The sequence below is a fragment of the Terrapene carolina genome, unplaced genomic scaffold, assembly GCF_002925995.2.
Source record: "Terrapene carolina triunguis isolate 2854851 unplaced genomic scaffold, T_m_triunguis-2.0 Scaffold97, whole genome shotgun sequence".
In the NCBI taxonomy this organism is placed as follows: domain Eukaryota; kingdom Metazoa; phylum Chordata; order Testudines; family Emydidae; genus Terrapene; species Terrapene triunguis.
Window position 1 is genome coordinate 17,031,582 of NW_020664448.1, and position 22,976 is coordinate 17,054,557.

Sequence of the window (22,976 nt, forward strand, 5' to 3'; positions counted from 1 at the left end):
GTACAAAGGTGACAGCAGCTGGGCGGGAGCCAGGCCCAAAGCCCCTCACTGCACTCTGTCATTGACTATGCTCTGTCCAGTGACCTCTATGTGGGGCCTCAGGCCTGAGGGGGGAGACAGGTCAGGGAAGTGCCTGAGCTCTGCAATCTGGAGCAGTGGCTGCTGGTGCGGGCTCTAGGACTTGGATGCAGTCCTCCATGTGGCATGCTCTTTATGGCATTGCTCCCCTCAGGGATAATAGGGACTCCAGGGAGTTGCTTGCTGCTGGAGCTGGCTTTTCCAATCCTGCCTGGTTCCTTTCTGCCCAGGCAAGAGGAGCCAAGGTGACCCCAGCCTGGACTAAGCTACTGAGACAGTGTCTGCATCTTGCTCCTCAGAGCCAACCCTCTTGCCCCTCAGAGCCAACCCCGCCCTGAGTGGGCTACTGAGACAGTGCCTGCATTTTGCCCACCAAAGCTGGCCTCCCTAAGCCTGCCTGAGAGAGGGGTTTTTGAGGAGACCCCACTCTTGACTGGGCTATAAGGGGGAAACTATTCTAGCAATGGAGAAGGCTGAATTCTCTGAGACATTCAGCAAGGGAGGGCAAAGTAGGAGATATGGACTCTTGCCTTTTGCCCTTGGTTTTCTCGGTCTGTTTTCTTCCCTGAGCGGCTGCAGCTCACCAGCTGCTGCAAATGCTTCCGAATGGGAAGCAGAGCCTAGGGGGAAAACTACTCAAAAGACAAACACAGCCCTGGCACACAGCTGGAATTTACCCAGCCAGATCATTGGGCTGAAGAGCTAGTCAGAACTAGAAATGAAATTATTAGGGTTTTCCTCAGAAGGGCGCTGGCCCAGATGTCTGGTGAAGTCTGCCTACCACAGTGAAGGCAAAACAAAACTGGCCCCTTCTTAAAACTGATGGAGCTACACCTGCATAAAAACTGAGTATTGCAATGGTGAATCAGGGCCAAATTCTATAAGAAAAGAAATGAGAGGATGGATGTTTGTTTTAGTTTCTTGCTAATAAGTGCAGGGAAGAAAATATACGTCTGAGTGCTATAGGAACATTCTAGGGCACTTGGGTTGTGTCAGTGAAAGGAAAAAGTAGTTTATCTGGTTTTAAAGTGTAGTACAGCAAAATGAAAACATCTTTGTGCTGCTCTCGGAGACTGTAATCTGGGCTCCAATGTTTAAATATTTAAACAAAGAACACCCACTCCCTGCTGTTCTCTTCCCGCATGCATTCAACAAATTGCTTCATATTAACAAGAGAATATGAGCCCTGATTAAATCAGTTGGGCCCTCATTGAGAGAGGTGAATGCAAAATCAAATCAGTCATACATAAAGTTTCATATCTATTACCATTTTAAAAGTTATATCCATTGCCAGCAACTATTAAAGGTCAAGTAGTTACTTCCAAAAGAAACTTTATATTTTGGTTTTACAGACTGCATTTTATGACACACAGGTTCATAAATTTCCTTCTTCCCACTCACCACTGAAATGTTTTGCATTTATTAAAAAAAAAATCTCATGAAGATCAATCAATATCTCAGATGTTTAAAACTTGCAAAATAGTCTCCAGTTACATTTTAAAAAATGATTTCTACATTTAGAATCCCTCCAGCTAACCTGAGCTTGCAAACAAAATGCGGTCTCCTGTAGGGTTGTTTACTCCACATAACACAATATAGCTAGTTCTTCTTTCGTTGGGGAGGTCACTGCCTTCTCCCTTTTGGAGGGCTGAGGTATGAAGCAAATGCTTTTCCACTGGTGATATTATTGCCTCACTCCCAGGCTAGTTGTCCACTAGGGAGGTCCCTTTCCAGATGTTTGCCATAAAACCACGCACAGAATCAATCTCAATCTCTCCCTTCCTCATTCAGGTTTTCTTAGGCCCTGATTCAGTAAACATCACTATTCTGCGAAGCATTTAAGCCTGTTTTTAAGTCTCATTAGGTGAACTCCTGGCCCTATTGAAGTCAGTAGCAAATCTCCCCATGACTTCAATGGGGCCAGGATCTCACACATTAAGTTTAATGAAAGGATCTGAGGGTTATTGTGGATCACAAATTGAATATGAGCCAATAATGTGGTGGTGGTGTGAAACAGTTTAATATAATTCAGGGGTATATTAACAGGAATGTCATCTGTAAAACATGGGAGGCAATTGTTCCACTCCATTCAGCACTGGTGAGGCCTCAGCTGGAGTACTATGTCCAGTTTTGGACACTACACTTAAGAAAGATGTGCACAACTTGGAGCGAGTCCAAAGGAGAGCAACAAAAATGATAAATCCTTTAGAAAACATCACCAGGACAGGTTAAAAAACTGGGTCTGTTTAGTCTTGAGAAAAGAAGACCGAGGGGGCACCTGATAAGTCTTCAAATATGTTAATGTCTGTTCTAAAGAAGACAGTGATCAATTGTTCTTCATGTCTTCTGAAGGTAGGACAAGAAGTAAGGGGCTTAATCTGCAGCAAGGGAGATTCAGGTTAGATATTAGGGAAAACTTTCTAACTATAAGGATAGCTAAGAACTGGAACAGGTTATCAAAGAAAGCTGTGGAATCTCCATCATTGGAGGCTTTTAAGAACAGGTTAGACAAACACCTTTCATGGATGGGCTAGATATAGGTTCTGACTCAGTTCACGGGGCTGGACTAAATACCTTTTGAGGTGCCTTCCAGACTTAACTTTCTATGAGTCTAATGGAATTTAAGCATATGCTTACATTCTTTGCTGAATAGGAATGAAGTTAAGCATGTGCTTAGTTCTTGGCTGAACTGGGATCTAAGTGCAGTAACCACAATTAGCAACAAGAAATAAGATAATTGGAATGATATGTTATTTCGGGTGACATGCATTCGGATTCTGTCATTTGCTAATTTACTGTTATAATATGTAGATTAAAAACAAATGCTTTTCTATAGCTAATATTCCACATCATCACTGCTGTTTTAAATATCAAAACCAAACCATTTATGAGCTGGTGATAGCACCTTAATGATAATGCATTATTAGGGACATTATTCAGAAACGTTGACATTTGGGGGTCTGCATTCACATCAATATTTGGAGGCCAGTTGTTCCTTTATGGGACTGATCCTGTGCAAGGGCTGAGCATTTCCAAGTGGTGGTCAGTAACTTCAACACCCATGAAAGTCTGTGAGCCTGATTCTCCACTACCCTGCACCCTACATAACCCTCCCGTACAAACAGCATATTAAACACAACTCCTAATATTAACATTTTTATACCCACTTGTCAGAGATGTAGATGACTGCACCAGGTGTGAGGTGGTGGAGAATCAAGGCTCAGTGGGATTCGAGGGCTCCGAGCACCTCTCAGAAGAACTCAGGATTGCAGCATTAGGCCCTATATCACTAACTCTATTCACATAGGCCTAGGTTCACACAGAGTTACGTAGGTGTTGTGAGGCTGTGAGTCACAACGCCTAACTTTTAGGTACATAGAAAATGACGGGAACACCACTGCAATTCACAAAGCCTGAGTTAGGCACCTTGACTGTGGTGACCACTCATCCTGAATTGGGTGGAACATCCTGAAATGCAGAGTTCAAGTCCCACCTGAATGACTCCGGGACAGCATTTGTACTGGATTCGCTGCACCGCTTCACGCCTGCCTGAGGTTCAGGGGCAGCGCCAGCCTCTTCCCAATGAGGGAGACTGAGATGGGCCTTAACCCCGCTTGCCAAAAGACCCCTCCCCTTACCTGTTCAGTTCTCTCCCACTGAGGCCCCGTCCCCTGGCCAGGCCCGAACCTGGGGCTGGGCAGTAGTAAGAGCTGCCTGGGGAGTCCAAGTCACTGTGGGGAGCCCTGGATCCTCCACCTGCCCTTGGTGGTGTGCCTTGGGAGGGCCAAGGACCCAGGTCAGGGGCTGCTCTGACACCCAGTCCCCTGCCCAGGGCAGGTGGATGGTCCAGGGCTCCCCACAGCAGCCCAGGCTTCCTGGGCAGCTCTTACCACAGCCTGGCCCTGGCTCCTGGCATGGCCAGGAGGTGGGGATCTGGGGGGCAGGAGGAAGAGAAGGGGCAGACGGCAGGGCTTTGGGGGGAAGAGAAGGGGCAGGGGGGTACAGAGGGGAGTATGGGTCCTGCTTTTGCCTTTTGAAAAGATGGTCACCCTAACCTAGGCACCTTATACAATGAATAGGCAGAGACAAGCAACTTAGACTGTGATTCACAAAAGTCCACATGCTAGGCAGGGGGCTGCCAACAAAAGAGTTGTGTGCTAAGCCCTGTCCCCCTCATGGCTATAGGCACCTGTCTCTGCTAGCCAGCCACAACTGGCGACCCCTCGCCTAGAGTCAGGGGCCTGTGGAATGTCTCACAAAAATATCGGGGGGGGGGGAGTATACATTTTATATTTTTAGCTCAGTGTGCAGGTACTTACCTGGGATGTGGGAGACCCCAGTTCAATTTCTCCCCCGCCCCCATACAATGCAGAGAAGGGATTCAAAGAAGGCTCTGCCACCTCTCGGTGAGTGCCCTGACTGCTGGGCTGTAGGGTATTCGGAAGCTGGGCTCCTTCCGTCTCTCCTGTTGAAGCTGCTCCACTGTGGATAAATAAATGGTCATTTGGGCCAGAGGGAGAGGGACGAAGCACAAGTGTGAGAGTGAGCCTGGTGGTTAGAGCACTCAGGCAGGAACCACTTCCCTTTACCCCAGTAGCTAATTTTATTGAGCCAAAGTGCATCACCTTCAACCTGAGAGAATGAGGGCCCTCTCCTACCATCAGAATACCCCCTAGCCCACTGCTTAGGGCACTCACCTGAGAGCTGGCAGATCCCAGTTCAAATCCCTTCTTCTAATCAGATGATGGGGGGCAATTAGGCTGTGGGAGGCCCCCAGTTCCAGTGAGTACCTAACCACTAGGCTTCCTTCACCCCTACTTGTTTTGTGTGAACTCCCCTACAGGGCCCAATCTGGTAGGCCGTCTCTGAACACACCTATCAGAGCGGGCCCTGCATGTGAGTCAGGTGGCTGAAGGCCTATCTTCCCCTGGTTTGTGAATCCTTCTGGGGCTCAGGTGGGAGTTAGGCATCTGGACACCTAGAGAGCGCCAGCAGAGCAAGTGCACAGAGTTAGAAAATATAGGTGCTTAGGGAACTTTTTACTCCAAAAACTAGGGTGCCGTGTGAATTTAGGCAACTACAGGGTTCAGCAGGAGTTTTGTGACTTGCAATGGAGCCTAAAACTGGGACTTAGGTGACTAAACGCCTAAGTACTTTTGTGACTCACCATACTGGCTAAGGTGTTATGTATACAAACGAGAGTGTTCACTATTATCACTAGTCATTTGCATAAAAAGCTTCAGCCCTCCAGTCCGGGAGTAGAACAATACCATCTAATTTATGTGACGAGTCATCCACCACAAATAGCAAACATCTGAAGTGCAGAGTTTGCAAACAACCCACTGGGCTGAAATTTGTCCATACACAATTCAGCAAATACCAGTGACTAGCTAACTCAGGCACAGTTCACAAACAAGTGGTGTGAACCAAAAGAGGGCTAGATGTGTTAGATAACTGATTTACAGTGAATAATTCTACCAGCCCTAATTCTAATGATGCGTTTGTAAATCTAAGTACACTTTGCTAATAATAGGTATGAAGAAATATTGTGACCCAGTTCTAACAACAGATAACTGTTTACGTTTAGTCACATTTTTGAGTCATGGAGCTTTGAGATACATGAGATCCTGAGAAGATTTCTTTAATGGGAATATAGGCATCTTGACAACACAGCTTGTGATCTTTGTTCAAGTCATTTAGTACAGCATCAAGAAATCTGGTCCAAGCTGTTCATGATTGGGGGATTGGGGCAGATCCAGGACTAGAGGTCAGGCCAAGTTCATATTCATACATAATGTATGTTGTGTTTTAATAAGGGCCTTTTCATACTTCAGTCTGCCTCGCTTTGCATGAAGCTGTAAAGCCACAGGCAGTACTATTTAAAATTAAAAAGGGACAAATAAAACCTGAGCCTTTCGCACTTTTAAGTTTCATCTATTTTCCAGGTTACTTCATCAAGACCCATCACAGCTGTAAATCAGATGTGCAGTGTGCCTACCCTGTGCTGGATGGGAACTCCTCCCCCCTGAGTGAACTATCCAGTTCTTGGCTTTAGTTTCTCCATTTGCTGAAGGCTTGTCAAGCCTGGGAAAATCCAACAGCCTTGATTTGCTGATAATGGAAATACTTTTTTTTTTTTTTACACACAGCTTAAGCCTTTAAAAATGGTTATTAAAACCCATTGATATGGGTGGACCCTTCTCACTGTAGGGTACTGACAAGGGAAACTTCACTCTCTCTCCCAACTATTAAAATGGTACCATCATGGGATTCAATACTTCTACGCTGCTGCTGGCAGCAGCACTGCTCTTCAGAGCTGGGAGGCCCGAGAGTGGCAGCTGCTGGCTGGGTGCCCAGCTCTGAAAGCAGCCTTGACACCAGTAGCAGTGCAGAAGTAAGGCTGGCAAGGTATTGACTGTTGAGTTTCTGAAAGGGATCTTGTGTGTACAGTACAACTTCAGACACACATCTTGCAAAGACTTCCATAGCTACTTGATGAGCAATCACACTCTACAGAGAAATATACATAGGCACAACAGGGAGAAGCGCAGTAGGAAAGAACTGAATGCATGTAAAAAGGTACATTTAAATTTCATTTACATTTATTTTTGAGGCCATTACACTTGTTATTTATAAATGTTAGACATTCAAAGTAGAAAGAAACTGTACCTGCCCTCCCCCTCCAATTCCCCCTTCCCTCAGCAGTGTCCTCTATTTGGGAACTTGAAACATGGTAATCCTACACAAGCAGAAGTCTGCAGCTCTGGGTTGGGACTAAGGCTTGCTCCTAGATGCAAGGTAGCACTGCCCTTAGTGGATTCTGTGTGTGATGAATTCAAAGCTCATGAAAGGAGCCATTAAACCTAATCAAGTAACTATTATAATACTTCACACTTCAGTTGTGCCCTTCTATGCAGAGCTGCACTCACTCATAAGAATATCCAGAGTTTTAGTAGTTAGGATTTAAAGAACAAAATCCCCAGGAGTTTAGAAACTCAAACTTCAGGGCTTAAACCAACTTCTGATTGATGAGGATTAGGAAGGAACTTTCCCTGGGGGCAGGTTATACTGCACTTTCCTCTGAAACATCTGGTACCAGGAGACAGGACACTAGACTAGACAGAATTGGATCTGATCAACTACAGAGAATACTATGTTCCATAAATCAATTAAAGCCCTATGTGATAATTAAGTATTATTTTCCCCATTTTCTAAATGGAGCAGTGTGGCAGGAAAGGGGTAAGTGACTTGCCTAAGGTCACAAAACAAGTAGAACTCATATCTCCTGAACTTGTCCCGTTCCTTGACCAGTCATGCAAACAGGTGACCGAGAACAGATAATAGCACACTTAACTGATTATCCATATTCACAGTTGTCTGTGGAGAATGTGACTGCCCATTCATGGATGCAAATACATGGGTGCAATGTATGCACCTGCCATCAACAGTTTTTTAGTGGGGGCCTTTTCTGTGATAAACTATTGTCTGATCCATTCACAAATGAAAACTCAGTGGCATTTTATAGTGAGTGTCTAATAAACTATAATAGGAAATATAGTGCTGGGATAAATACAGTAACTACAGTATATAAGCACACAGTTGTTTCATATCCTTAAAATGTAACTGCATGCCAAATACATGAATGTACCAGACACCTGCCAAACTCATAAACGGTTACAATTTCTTTACACCCAGGGCAATATTGCATTGTCCTTCTCAATAAGGAACTCCCAGTATATAGCAAAATAAGCACAAAGATCAGAAGAAGATAATGGCTAGGATCCTAACTGTGCTTTCAGCATTTGAAAGCTCATTTGATGTTTACTTGCATTGCATAGCTACTGTAATTGTACATCACTAACTGGGTCTTGTTACCATATCATACAGGTTCTTGCACATCTACTTAAGTGATTAATGTACTTTCATGTGGCCAAATCCCAGAAATTAGCACACAGGCAGAATAAACGGGCTACACACACAAAAGATGCATGGGAATGAAATACAGACTCCTCTGGCTCATCATAAAACCTCCACGGAGGGAAGAGCAAAGATGGTCATGCCTGAACTACACTGAGAACTTTTAACTCTTGCATATGATGGCTGGAAACCATGGTGAGCTGCACACAGATTTGTGTTATGATTTTCCAGAAATAAAGAGCAGCCATATACACCCAGTCTGAAATAATACCAAGCTCCAATAGAGCATTTTTGTAATAAAAGAAGAAAGAACAAATGCTGAGTCTGCATGTGAGAGCCCAGCAAGCGTGAGTCACTCTGCGCCAGTAGACGCTTCGAAGGACTTTCCAAACTAGAGGCCTAACAGCAGCTTGCTTGGAAACTTAAAGCAGCAGTGCACAAAAAGAGACAAAACCAGTTACATAACTATATACGCTAGATATAACATGCAGTGGTCAGTTGACAAAGAGGGTATGGTACTACTAGAGCAGTAGTTCTCAAACTGTGGGTCGGGACCCCAAAGTGGGTTGCAACCCTGTTTTAATGGGATCACTAGAGATGGCATTAGACTTACTGGGGCCTGGGACCGAAGCCCGAGCCCCACCACTCAGGGCCGAAGCCCTTGTTCCTGTTCAGCTGCACTGGCCAGCATATAGGGGTGGGGGACCCAGGGCTCCACCCCACTTAAGCAGGTACATTGCCCACTTACTTCTGTGTCCCCAGATCCAAAGTCCAGGTAGCTGTGAAGGGTAATTCTTATTCCCTTGTGCAGGCACAATCTAGACCCATGTAAACATAACTTAATTTCAAACGTTAATTACAAGGCATTTACCATGTGATTAAAAAGATAATTCCCCCAAATAAGATTTTATAACCGCTCTCCAGTCTCCCATACAAGATACGTGATCTCGTGTGATGTGCTTATATTGCTAGTCCCATTACTTGAGACATTTAAAACAAACTTTTCCAAAGCACTAAAAAACAAAGAACAAGCCTTCACTAGACCAGATGATTTAATAGGTCTTTTCCATTTCTGATTTCTAAAACTCAAAGGTCAGCAGAGCTCAAAGTGGGGATTGCTTAATTCATTATAACCACAATGAACTGCCTTTAAGTCCCTAATGATGATGCAACAAACACCAACGCTAAATTCTCCTTGTTTACAAGAGCTGAACTTTTCCAGCTATTCCCTTTTTGAGCGGATGTTTCTTTACAGTTGTGGTGCATGACTGACATTTTCACTGTTTCCCTAAAGGTAACAAAAAACTTGTTGAGTCTCCCAAACTTAAGGGGGTGGATGGGGAAGCAATTTTGTTTTTTGATAAACAAAGCCCTTTTATAGTTAGGTACTGCTTCCCAGCAGCCCTCTGCCTCCTCAGGCCTTATTTGCATATTCTTGCAACATTTTCCAGCAGTGCCACCAGTGCCATATTGTTGGCTCTCAAACAAACTGGTTTGTAAGGAGCCAGCAACATTAACTTTTGACAACGCCTTTTGAGGGTGGGAAATCTTTATGCAGGGGCTTTCATACTGGGAAAGTGTTTTGGATCCATCTTATTTCAAACCTAAAACTATTGACCATTTTTCTTCCTTTCTCAAAGCAATTTGCTTTTCTTTTAGCGTCAAAAACATGCAGATTATATTTTAATCCCAGGTTCTCCTCTTCCCCAGGTCTGCTCTTAGCACCACAGATGCTGCAGTGACATAACAATACACACGATGTAATGTCACAAATATTGCAGATGATGTCATCAACTGTCAAGGCTGTATCCCCACTTTGAACTTTAGGGTACAAATGTAGGGGCCTGCATGAAAACTTCTAAGCTTAAATACCAGCTTAGCTCTGGTCCCGCTGCCACCATTCTCACTGGATTCCCTCCCTGGGAAGCCTTGAGAAACCTTTCACCAATTCCCTGGTGAATACAGATCCAAACTCCTTGGATCTTAAACAAGGAGAAATTGACCCTTCCCCGCTCCTTCCTTTCACCAACTCCTGGTGAATACAGATCCAAACCCCCTTGGATCTTAAAACAAGGAGAAATCAATCTGGTTCTTAAAAAGAAGGCTTTTAATTAAAGAAAAAGGTAAAAATCATCTCTGTAAAATCAGTGTGGAAAATAGCTTTACAGGGTAATCAAACTTAAAGAGCTCAGAGGACCCCCCTCTGTCTTAGGTTCAAAGTACAGCAAACAAAGATAAGCACTCTGGTAAAAGGTACATTTACAAGTTGAGAAAACAAAGTAAATCTAAGACGCCTTGCCTGGCTTTTACTTACAATTTTGAAATAAGAGAGACTTGTTTAGAAAGATGGGGAGAACCTGGATTGATGTCTGGTCCCTCTCAGTCCCAAGAGCGAACAACCCCTTAAACAAAGGACACAAAACAAAAGCCTTTCCCCCCCCAAGATTTGAAAGTATCTTGTCCCCTTATTGGTCCTTAGGGTCAGGTGTCAGCCAGGTTACCCGAGCTTCTTAACCCTTTACAGGTAAAAGGATTTGGTGTCTTTGTACACAGGAGAGCTGTTACCCTTCCCTTTATAGTTATGACATCAACATAGGACTTAGACTTCACTGCTGGCTTAAGAGGAAACAGAGGCTAGAGTGGTAAATACAAGTTTGCCTAGGGCACAATTTTACCTAATGCCAGCCGTGCCAAGGGGAGGGCTAATTGGAGGGGGAGAAGAGGTATAGTTTCTACTGCACAGTTTCTTGCTACTTTGAATATCTAACATTTATAGATAACAAGTGTAATAGCCTCAAAAATAAATGTAAATGAAATTTAAATGTACCTTTTTACATGCATTCAGTCCTTTCCTACTGTGCTTCTTCCTGTTGTGCCCATGCATATTTCTCTGTAGAGCGTATCTTTCTCAGCAGTGGTTGATTGCTCATCAAGTGGCCATGAAAGTCCTTTGCAAGATGTGTGTCTGAAGTTGTACTGTACAAGCAGGATCCCTTTCAGTGACTCAATAGGCAATACCATGCCACCCTTACTTCTGCACTGCTGCTGGCGGTGGGGCTGCATTCAGAGCTGGGCAGCCGGCCAACAGCCACTGCTCTCTGGCCACCCAGCTCTGAAGGCAGTGCCACGGCCAGCAGCAGTGCAGAAGTAAGGGTGGCAAACCAGTAAACACGCATGCTGCTATTAGGGCACTCCGGGAATTGCAGTTTTACCAGAGTCCATGTTGGAAAAAGGACAAGGAAGGAAAAATCATGGACATTTGTTCATATATCAAAAACCCCTCCAGCTGGAGATCAGAGGACCAAGAAAAGAGGTCATGTCTGAGGAAAACCCAGACACATGGTAACCCTACTAAACGTCTAATCTCAGCATCCCTAGACTGGGGAGATGGGGGAAGAGAGTCTCTAAATCCCAATGTTGTGGCTCCAGCCCATTTCTAATTTTAAAATAAAATCTCTAGATAATGGGGAGTGGGGAAACCATTAAAATTCCCTTTTCACCTCTCAGAGGCTTGGAAGTTTATCACAGCACAAAAGGAGAGAGGGGCAGGTTAATCGTTCCTTTCTGAGACTTGCATTTGAAATACACATTAACCTAATGAAGTTGGGCGAGATTGTGCCATTAAGTCTACACAGAAAAAAGAATACCACAGCAGCAAGTCTCAGAGCCCAGCTCAACTGACTCAGGCTCATGGGGCTCGCACTAGGCTTATAGAGTGACTTCTTTCAACCATAGATGGGAAGCAGCACAAGTCTTAGTAACTACATACTTTACTCCTGGGGAATTCTGCACCAAAACATTACATTCTGCACCAAAAAAATAAAAATTCTGCACACAGTATTCTAGAATTCTGCAAATTTTATTTGTCAAAATAACACTACATAATCGCGCCAGTTTCAATTATTTTGGTGAGTTATTTCAAAATACCTGTCAGCAAGTATGTCTGTAACAATACAGACACACACAAATTCCCCCAGGAGTAGAGAGTTAAAGAAACCCCTATGACAACCCAGTTCCTGCTTCTCTGCCCCCCAGAGCCCAGCCAGGGGGCCAGACACCCACAACCCCTCTGCCCCCAGAGTGCAGCTGTGGGGTCCCCCAGCCCAGATACCTGTATTTTACAATTCTTTTATTTTTCAGTTTTTATTATTTTACTTTTTTTAAGTCTGTTAATATTTTTGTATTTTATTCATTATTACTATTTTAAATTTATTTTGCACTTTTTATAAATGTATTATTTTTTCTATTTTTTATTCTACTTTATGTGAATCGTATACTCTGTTGTCCAGTCATTTGGGCTCCTATCTTCTCTCACTCCAGTGAGGATCTTCGGCCTCTCCAACCCATCATGGTAGTCATGCGCCGCCCCAGCCAAGTCTTGTTGTCCCCTGACTCCAGCCAGACCCTCCACCACCTCCATTCCGATTGGCGGTAATTCGGCGGCGGGTCCCTCAGTCCCTCTCGGAGCGAAGGACCTGCCACCGAATTGCCACCGAAGAGTGGAGTGGTGCGATCGCGCTGCTGCGGCCTGTTTTTTTTTTTTTTTTGCCACTTGGGGCAGCAGAAAACCTGGAGCCGGCCCTGAATTTGCCAGAGATGATCATCTGTCTTATAAGTTTGTATCACCTTTGTATTATGAGTTATAGGTATGTATGTCTGTATTCAAACTTGTGCTATGTTTCTGGGTGCAGGGGAGGTGAGTTATATGGACCTGTGGGGCCCGTGCTCCTGTAATATTCAGGGCATGGGGACCCGGATCCACCAATGTTCGGGGCTGGGTCTCTCCCCCAGCCCCGCCTGCCTCCCCCAGAGCGTCCCTGCCTGCGCCGTGGGCAGCTGCCCTGCCACTCCACGCTGCACTCCCTCACCAGCTGCTGCTGGCTACAACAAAGGGAGCAGCGCCTGTGGCAGGGTGAGGCTACTGCTGCGCCTGCAGAGGGAGGAGGCGCACACATGATGGCAGCCCCCCCCCACGGCATCCACCAGGAGATGACTCCGACTCCAAGGGGGCTTCCTGGAGTCTAGACCTGAGCAGCTGGGGCTTGGGTGAGTGTCGGACTCGTGACACCCTGGCCCCCGCCGCCCGCAGTCACGGCTTCTGCCCCATGCTGGGCAAGGGGCACCTCCCTCCCCCACCAAACAACGACGAAAAGTGTTTGCTGCCTCCTGAAGAACATCACAAAAGAAGGGGCTACATTTTGTTTTAATTTTAGAAAGTATTTGCTTTTGAGAGTTATTGATCCAAGAGTGCTTGGTTGTTTCCATATTCAAAAGAGTATTAATAAAGTTGATACTCTTAGTTAAATACATTTTTCTTATGATAGTGATTTTTTGCAATATAGGGAAACTGCTAAATGCTTACTGTTTCCAGTCCATTTTTACATTATTTAAAAAAATATATATCGGCTTACAAGGCAGGGGGTGGGGGGGAAGCTGGACAGGACTTGGACCTGTTCTGGGCACCACCAAAAATTATACAAACCTACCATCCCTGTCTGGGTGATACCCCCAGACAGTTTGGCATCAGCACTGCCTAGCCTGCTTGATGGCCCATTAAGGACCATCAGCTATACAACTGACCCATTGAGAGAAGATAAGGGATACACCTTATGACTCAGCAAGGCATGCGGGGGCATGCTTATGGATGGACAGAACTCTTAAGTTTTCCAAGCCATGTGCTGGGCAGCTTGTGTTTGGGACAAAGGAAGTGCAGGCTGCATGGCAATAGACTATAAAAGGCAGCTGCATCTTCTCCATTATGTCTTCAATCCCGTTTCTTACCTCTGGAGGAACTTTGCTACAAACTGAAGCTCTGAACAAAGGACTGAATGACCCATCCAAGCTGTGGATGTCCTCCAGAGGGACTTTCAAGCCAGCAAACTCACCAGTACTGCTAGGAACCTGATATATGAACTTTGAAGTCTTTCTATGTATGAGACTGCTTTACCATTTAACATCTCTCCTTTTGTTCTTTCTTTTTCTTTATAATAAACCTTTAGTGTTAGACACTAAAGGATTGGCTGGCAGCGTGATATTTTGGGTAAGATTCAAACCTATACTGACCTGGTAATGTGGCTGACCCTTGGGGTCAGAAGAATATTTTGTATATGTGAGCAGAGTTTTTTAAATAACTTCTCACTATACTCGACCTAGGTGCTGATTGGGAGCCAGAGAACTGGAATGCAATAAAGGGGGCTGTGTGATTTCTTTTTTGCTTCTTGATAACCAATGTGGGGGATCAGAAGCACAGTTTATGACTGGTTAGGGAGTTTAACTTCAATGTTACCCATCAGTCTTGGAAGTATCTGCTCCTCTCCCTTTTGCAGCCTGCCCTGACCTTGGCATTTCCAGTGAGGGCTACCCCAGGCACCCAGGGTCACAACTGTCAAGGTCATCAAGGCCTATGATAATATGCTACACAAGTTCTGGTCATGCACATACCTGGAGGTAATATTAAGTTTAAACTTTGGCGGTTGATTCCTATCTTTCACCCCCAAGAAGGGTCTATAGGGCTTGTCTACACATGGACTTGTTCCTGATTTTCCACACATGGAGTTACTTTTGATTGTGACAGAAGAGCATCCACAGAAGCCCAGGACAATAGACAACTTGGATATATATTGTTTTGCTCAGTTCTTTGTAACAATTTCTCAATTGTTTTTTTGACCCTGCCTCTCTACAGCCTGCATACATGACAATTTCACCTGAGTCACTTCATTCAAATTGTGGGAGGCAAAGGATTCTGTATGACATAAACCAGAAATATATTTGATATTGTAATTCTGGTCAAGTTTCATTAAAATAAATTAACTAAGCGGTGCACAGGTAGACAAAGAACTGACTAGAGTCTGAGGGTCAGATTCAGAGCTGGGGCATGCACATGAAACTACACCCTCTTGGACCAGTCCTCAGTTTAGCTCCGATGGGGGTGGGAAGAGGTGTTACATCAAATAGACAGTGGTTCTCAACCAGGGGTACATGTACCCCTTGGGGTATGCAGAGGTCTTTCAGAGGTACATCAGCTCATCTAGATATTTGCCTAGTTTTACAACAGGCTACATAAAAAGCACTAGCGAAGTCAGTACAAACTAAAATTTCATACAGACAATGACTTGTTTATACTGCTTTATATACTATACACTGAAATGTAAGTACAATATCTATATTTCATTTGATTTATTTTATAATTATATGGTAAAAATGAGAAATTAACCAATCTTTCAGTAATAATGTGCTGTGACACTTTTGAATTTTTATGTCTGATTTTGTAAGCAAGTGAGATGTAACTTGGGGGTACACAAGACAAATCAGACTCCTGAAAGGGTTGCAGTAGTCTGGAAAGATTGAGAACCACTGAATTAGCTGACGTGGTTACTCAGTGAGGGCTAAATGTATCCTTCCAATGCCATGGTCATCTCTTAAATGTATCTCTCCCTAGATTAGCACCCAGGGCATAGCTAGTAGCATGATCTAGTGGATAGGGATATGGATTTGGTACTGGAAGACCTGGATTCTATGATAGACCTGCCCTGTGACTGTGGGCAAATCACTTAGGGTGGGATTTTCAAAAATATCTAAGTAACTTGTGGGGGGGGGGGGGAGAAGTCCCATTGAAAATCAATGGGATTTGTGCTCCTAAATCACACAGGTCCTTTTGAAAACCCCACCCTTAATCTGTCTGGGTTCCTGTCTATTTAGATTGTAAGATCTTTGGGGTAAGGATTGTCTCATGCTATGTGTGTTCGCACAAGTGCATACAATGCACAATGAGGCTCTGATCCTGGCTTGGGCCCCCAGATGCTATTGTAATACAAATAATATTAATATAAACATTTCCAGCGGCACGTTGGCTGTACAGCGTGTAGCACAAGAAGAACATAAGAACGGCCATACTGGGTCAGACCAAAGGTCCATCTAGCCCAGTGTCCTGTCTTCTGACAGTGGCCAATGCCAGGTGCCCCATAAGGAATGAACAGACCACATAATCATCAAGTGATCCATCCCATCACCCATTCCCAGCTTCTGGCAAACAGAGGGTAGGGACACCACCCGTGCCCACCCTGGCTAATAGCCATTGATGGACCTATCCTCCATGAACTTATCTAGCTCTTTTTTGAACCCTGTTATAGTCTTGGCCTTCACAACATCCTCTGACAAGGAGTTCCACAGGTTGACTGTGCATTGTGTGAAGAAATACTTCCTTTAGTTTGTTTTAAACCTGCTGCCTATTAATTTCATTTGGTGACCCCTAGCTCCTGTGTTATGAGAAGGAGTAAATAGCACTTCTTTATACTTTCTCCACACCAGTCATGATTTTATAGACCTCAATCATATCCCCCCCTTAGTCATCTCTTTTCCAAGCTGAAAAGTCCCAGTCTTATTAATCGCTCCTCATATGGAAGCCAGTCCATGCCCCTAATCATTTTTGTTGCCCTTTTCTAAACCTTTTCCAATTCCAATAAATCTTTTTTGAGATGGGGGCGGACCGTATCTGCATACAGTATTCAAGATGTGGGTGTACCATGGATTTATATAGAGGCAATATGATATTTTCTGTCTTATTATCTACCCCTTTCTTGATGATTCCCAACATTCTATTCGCTTTTTTGACTGCCACTGCACATTGAGTGGATGTTTTCAGAGGACTATCCACAATGACTCCAAGATCTCTTTCTTGAGTGGTAACAGCTAATTTAGACTCCATCATTTTATATGTAAAGTTGGGATTTTGTTTTCAGTGTGCATTACTTTGCATTTATCAACATTGAATTTCATCTGCCATTTTGTTGCCCAGTCATCTAGTTCTGAGGGATCCTTTTGTAGCTCTTAGCAGTCTGCTTGGGACTTAATTATCTTGAGTAGTTTTGTATCATCTGCAAATTTTGACACCTCACTGTTTACCCCTTTTTCCAAATCATTTATGAATATGTTGAATAGGACTGGTCCCAGTACAGACACCTGGGAGACACCACTATTTACCTCTCTCCATTCTGAAAACTGACCATTTATTCCTACCCTTTCTTTCCTATCTTTTAACCAGTTACCAATCCATAAGAGGACCTTCCTTCTTATCCCACGACAGCTTACTTTGCTTAATAGTCGTTGTTGAGGGACCTTGTCAAAGACTTTCTGAAAATTTAAGTACACTATATCCACTGGATCCCCCTTGTCCATATGCTTGTTGACCCCCTCAAAGAATTCTAGTAGATTGGTGAGGCATGACTTCCCTTTACAAAAATCATGTTGACTCTTACCCCAACAAATTATGTTCATCTATATGTCTGACAATTGTATTCTTTATTATAGTTTCAACCAGTTTGCCCAGTACTGAAGTCAGGCTTACCAGCCTGTAATTACCAGGATCATCTCTGGAGCCCTTTTTAAAAATTGGTGTCTCATTAGCTACCCTCCAGTCATTTGGTACAGAAGCTTATTTAAATGATAGGTTACAAACTACAGCTAGTAGTTCTGCAGTTTCACATTTGAATTCCTTCAGAACTCTTGGGTGAATCCATCTGGTCCTGGTGACTTATTACTGTTTAGTTTATCAATTTGTTCCAAAACCTCAATCTGCGACAATTCTTCAGATTTGTCACCTAAAAAGAATGGCTCAGGTTTGGGAATTTCTCTCACCTCCTCAGCCATGAAGACCAATGTAAAGAATTCATTTAGTTTCTCCACATTGGCCTTATCGTCCTGGAGTGCTCCTTTAACATCTCAATTATCCAGTGGCCCCACTGGTTGTTTAGCAGGCTTCCTGCTTCTGATGTACTTAAAATTTTTTTTGCTATTACTTTTTAAGTTTTTGGCTAACTGTTCTTCAAATTCTTTTGGCCTTCCTAATTATATTTTTATACTTCATTTGCCAGAGTTTATGCTCCTTTCTGTTTTCCTCATTAGGATTTAACTTCCACTTTTTAAAGGATGCCTTTTTGTTTCTCACTGCTTCTTTTACTTTGTTGTTTAGCCACGGTGGCACTTTTTTGGTTCTCTTATGTTTTTTAATTTGGGATATTAAGCCTCTGTTATGGTGTCTTTAAAAAGTTCCCATGCAGTTTGCAGGGCTTTCGCTATTTGCGCTGGACCTTTTAATTCCTGTTTAACTAATTTCCTCATTTTTGTGTAATCCCGCTTTCTGAAATTAAATGCTACAGTGTTGGGCTGCTGTGGTGTTTTCCCCACCACAGTGATGTTAAATTTAATTATATTATGGTCTATTACTATTACCAAGCGGTCCAGCTATATTCACCCCTTGAACCACATCCTGTGCTGCATTTAGGATTAAATCAAGAATTGCCTCTCCTTTTGTGGGTTCTAGGACTAGCTGCTCCAAGAAGCAGTCATTTAAGGTGTCAAGAAACTTTATTTCTGCCTCCTGTCCTGAGGTGACATGTATCCAGTCAATATGGGGATAGTTGAAATCCCCCATTATTACTGAGTTTTTTATTTTTATATATTTTTATTTTATTTTTATTCAATCATCTCCCTGAGCATTTCACAGTCACTATCATCATCCTGGTCAGGTGGTCGGTAATATATCCCTAGTACTGCTATATTCTTATTATTAGAGCATGGAATTACTATCCATAGAGATTCTATTGTACAATTTGGTTCACAAAAGCTCTGAGTGCTGCTGTCAGTTCCTCCAGTTGTGGTATAGCTGTTGGGGATGTTACAAAGACACATTAGAAGGAAATGCCTAACTTCGGCATATATTGATTGTTATGTATTTAGATATATATAGTACGTTTAAAAGCACCCATCCAGGGTCCCAGGTGCCTTTGTCATGTTAATCAAAATACTGTGAATACATCAGATAATTGCAGCAGCCTCCCCGAAACCTGGAAGGGGTAAGAAAACCCCACCCCAGCCACAATCCCAGCGTTCAGCACATCCCTCCCCAAAAGTCTATGAAAAGAGATGGGGTTTGCAGTGTGCCCTCGAGCTCATAGATATGGGCGATTTCAAACCAAAGGGAGAGCAAATTCCAAAACTGGGCTATGCTCCCCCACGGAGAACATCCTGGCAGGGTAGTTCCCTCTCTTAAGTTCTAAGAGGCCTCTGGCTCTAGTGTCTCTGGTGATCTCAGTTGCAGCAGGATGGCACAGGGAGATGCTGTCTCTCAGGTAGGCAAATTCTAGGCTATTTAGGGCTTTATAGGTCAATATCACCTGATCACATGCTAGGCAGCCCGGGCAGAACTTGGAGCACTTGTGTCATGTGCTGGCAGTATGAAACTCCAATTTATGAGCAAGTGCTGCATTCTTCACCACATGCCTGCCTTTATTGAACAGCATGGTCTCATTGGTGTAAACGAAGAATCCTATATGCCTGGCTAAGATGGAAAACTAACACGGGTCATGAGCTGTCAGAGCCAGGGGTTATTTTACTAGGCAGAATCTTCTCTGCGCGGCTCGTGGGATTCCACCATCTGCTTGAGGTTCACTTAAAACTTTGTTTGTGTTGAGCAAGGAGCCAGACTTGTGGTCTCTAAGGACACTAATGGGCAAAGCAAACACTGTACTTGGCATCGTTCCGGGAACGAGAACAAAGAGGCAGGTTGTAGACTTGTTTTCGAACAAGAAGATAGTGAGAGATCTAAAACAACAGGAAAGCCAAGTTGTGCAAGACTGTACAGTGCGTCCCCAAAAGCAGTAAACATAATTAAAATGATTTAGCTTGTAGCAAAAAATAAATGTGCTACTTATGTCCACACCAAAAGTCATAGCTACGTTAATGCATCTTCTGTCGTGTGTTAACCCTTTTCTACTATGCAAGCCATCTCTCCAGGAATAATCTCTTTCTATACAGTGCATACTCAGTTCAGACTTTTTCCTTTCTTCACCAAAAAAAAAAAAAAAAATCCTTCATGGCAGTTTCCTGGCTCAACAGATAAAAGCTGAGGAGTACAAGATGGTTTTCAAAACCATAAAACAAATTTTCAGTGACTATTTCAGTTAGTGACTACTGCAAAGCTGTAACCGTTTAGCCCGCTAAAGATGTTCCCAAAAACTTGCTCAGCATGATAACACAGGGCTGAGAGCCAAGGCTGAGGTAATACAGTAATTACTTTACCAACACAATAGCTGAGCCAAAAGAAAAATGCAGTCCAAATCACTTTTAATTGAAAGAGCTTATTGAATTTTAGAATACCCTGACCAGGCTTTGAAGACCTGTTTTCCTTTTCCCCAGCTATACCTCCGACATGACTGTTCCCATTAAAATGGGCTGGGGATATGGTAAAGAAATTCCACGTGGAGATGATTGCTGAAGCAAAAATGAGTAGGCGGTTCGGACACCATACAAATGTTTATTATTTATAGCATTAAAAGCAGGCAGAGAGTAGGGTTTCCTTCACTGAATTCCAGCCAACACTAACAGCGTCGGTCATCCCCATGTCATCTGCTGTCTCTGTGCCATGCCCTGTAGCCATGGGAAGGCAGGAGAGGACTCCTGCTTTGCTCCCTGGAGTGTAGGTAACTATGTCTTTAAGGATTTTGTTGTCAGTTGAACTGTGCCTTTAAATTTCTAGGAGTCTGCTGGAGACAGCTTCCATTTTGTGTTTGGTTCTGATGGTGCCTGTTACAGAGGCTGCTCGCACTATGCTCTCTCTCATGCAGTCTTTACATTCATTCTTCCTTGCTTGATGGCTCTCTTAGGACCAGATCCCCAGCTGTTGTACACTGAAGTAAATGGGGCTATGCCAATTTATGCCAGTTGTTGATCTGGCCTGAAGTACATGGTTAGTCTTTGTGTAGGAAAAACATAACATTGCCCTTTTGGGTTTCTCATCCTTCTCTACTCCATAATTATAGACTTTTCTGTATCCTGCAGCCTCAATTACACATGTAGGGACCCACTTACGCAGAGTAAGTGAGAGGACAACCAGGCACTTGGTCTCATCTGTAACTCCAAATGCTTTGGTTTATCTCAGTAGCCCATTTCTACTCCCCCTCCCCCCACCATCACTCCCCCAGCAAGATCCAGTAACAATATTACAACAATCTTCGGTTCTAGCACCATTCAAGCTCACAGCGGAAAGCTCTTTTTAAACAATCATTAATTAAGCTGTACAACACCTGTGGGGATAAGCAAGGCCTTGCTTGCCACTGAAAAGCAACTGCTTCTTGGTGGAGCTACAACCATCCAATCAAAATATCAGTCTGTCCATTAATACATATGCATTATTATTACACATCTATGGGGTTCCCCTCACCATGGTATGTAGGTGATTATTACAGTGCTGCCGAGAGGCCCTGCGTGAGACCGGAACCTTGTTGTGCGAGGCGCTGGGCATGGGGTAGTAAGAGACTGTCCTTGCCCTGAAGAGCTTGCAATCTAAACAGACAAAAGAAGGATGGGAGAAGGGATCCCCTATTTTCCAGATGGGGAATTGAGGCACGCATTAATAGGGGGTGGCCCCCATCAGAGTCAGTGGAAGTTTTGCCATTCGCTTCAGAGAGGCCAGGATTTCACTCCAAATCTCATTGAAACCATTAAAGACTCCCAATGGGCTTTGAATCAGGCCCCTTCTTGGTCCATCTCGCAAGGACACATACGAAGTTCATGATAGAGTGAGGACCTGAACCCGAGTCCCACTTTGGTGCCATCATTTCTCTCAGTACATTTTAATTGACTCCTAAAGCTAAAAAACTGTACTAAGCATTTGAGTGAATAAAGTAGTTGGTCATATTATTGGGCAGAGAGGCAGTACAACTACTGGTTCCCTCTAGCACCGCGAAGAGCATCTCATGATGACTGCCCAGTCTTCTGGTTATGAGGGAAAGGAGTATCAAGTGCTGTGAAGAAAAGCTGGCAAACTCTTTGCTGTTCTGCTGCTCTCAATATCATCTTCTACCAATCCATTCCCTTCCTAGTGTTTGGACAGAGTGTGACGGCACAACAGCTAGCAGGAGGGACACATAGGGATGACAGTTTAAAAGCAACTAGAAGTGAAAGAGGGTGGGGATGATATATATGGAGATTGGGGAAGGATTAATTACAGCAAAGATAAGACACTTGGAATCCTTCCAACTTCTGTAACGTATACAGAGGGCTATGCAAAAAATCTCACAAAGAGAGAAATCAAACGGCACTTTAAACAAGCAAGCGGAAAAGTTGTGGCTGGAATTAGGATTTTTTAACAGGCTGCTTTGAAGAGGAACTAGTAATGGCATGAACCTTTCACCACCTGTTCAGATTGAAGCCAGATCACTAGGGGCTGGAAGGCGCTGCCACCTGATGGCTGTCCAATGGCACTTGTAAAACGTGATGAGTGACAATGTGTCACCTCCTCAGCAATAAGAACGGAACATTAAGGAGGTACTTCCCAGCTGGAAGAGAGAGAGATGCAGCTGTCAGTTGCAAAATGGCCACTTTTGGGCTGCAGCTGCTTGGGTCAGCCAAATTTAAAGAGCCAGTCCCAGAAAGGCATGCTGGGAAAACGATCCTGTACTGTATGGAGAATTAGAGTAGCACATGCTGTTGGGATATGGGCTACTTTGCTGTTGTGCCTGTCACTATATCACAGGCTAGTCTAGTTATTAGTGGAGAGGTGGCCACATTACACCCCGAAAAGGACTATTGTTTGGCCACCTGATTGGTTGGATTAGCATCAGCAGTGAGGCTAAGAATCGAACAGGCATGGAGACTTCCATAAAGGGAAGAGGGGTCAGTGGTTTTAACAATTATATATTCAACCGCAGCTAGAGGCCAGCACGAGAGAGGCCCCCCATCATGCTAGGTGCTGTACAAACATATAGTATGTGTCAGTCCCAGCTCAAAGAGATGGCCATCTCCTGACGCTCAGTTATTAGGCTGCTTTTCTTATTCATTAACCATCCATTGTATGTACATATACGCCCCCACATTGTCATAGTATGTGAGCACCTCTCAACCTAGGATGTATTTATCCTCGCATGTGGGGTAGGGACGTGCTACTGTTCTCATTTTATATATGGGGAACTGAAGCACCCAGAGAC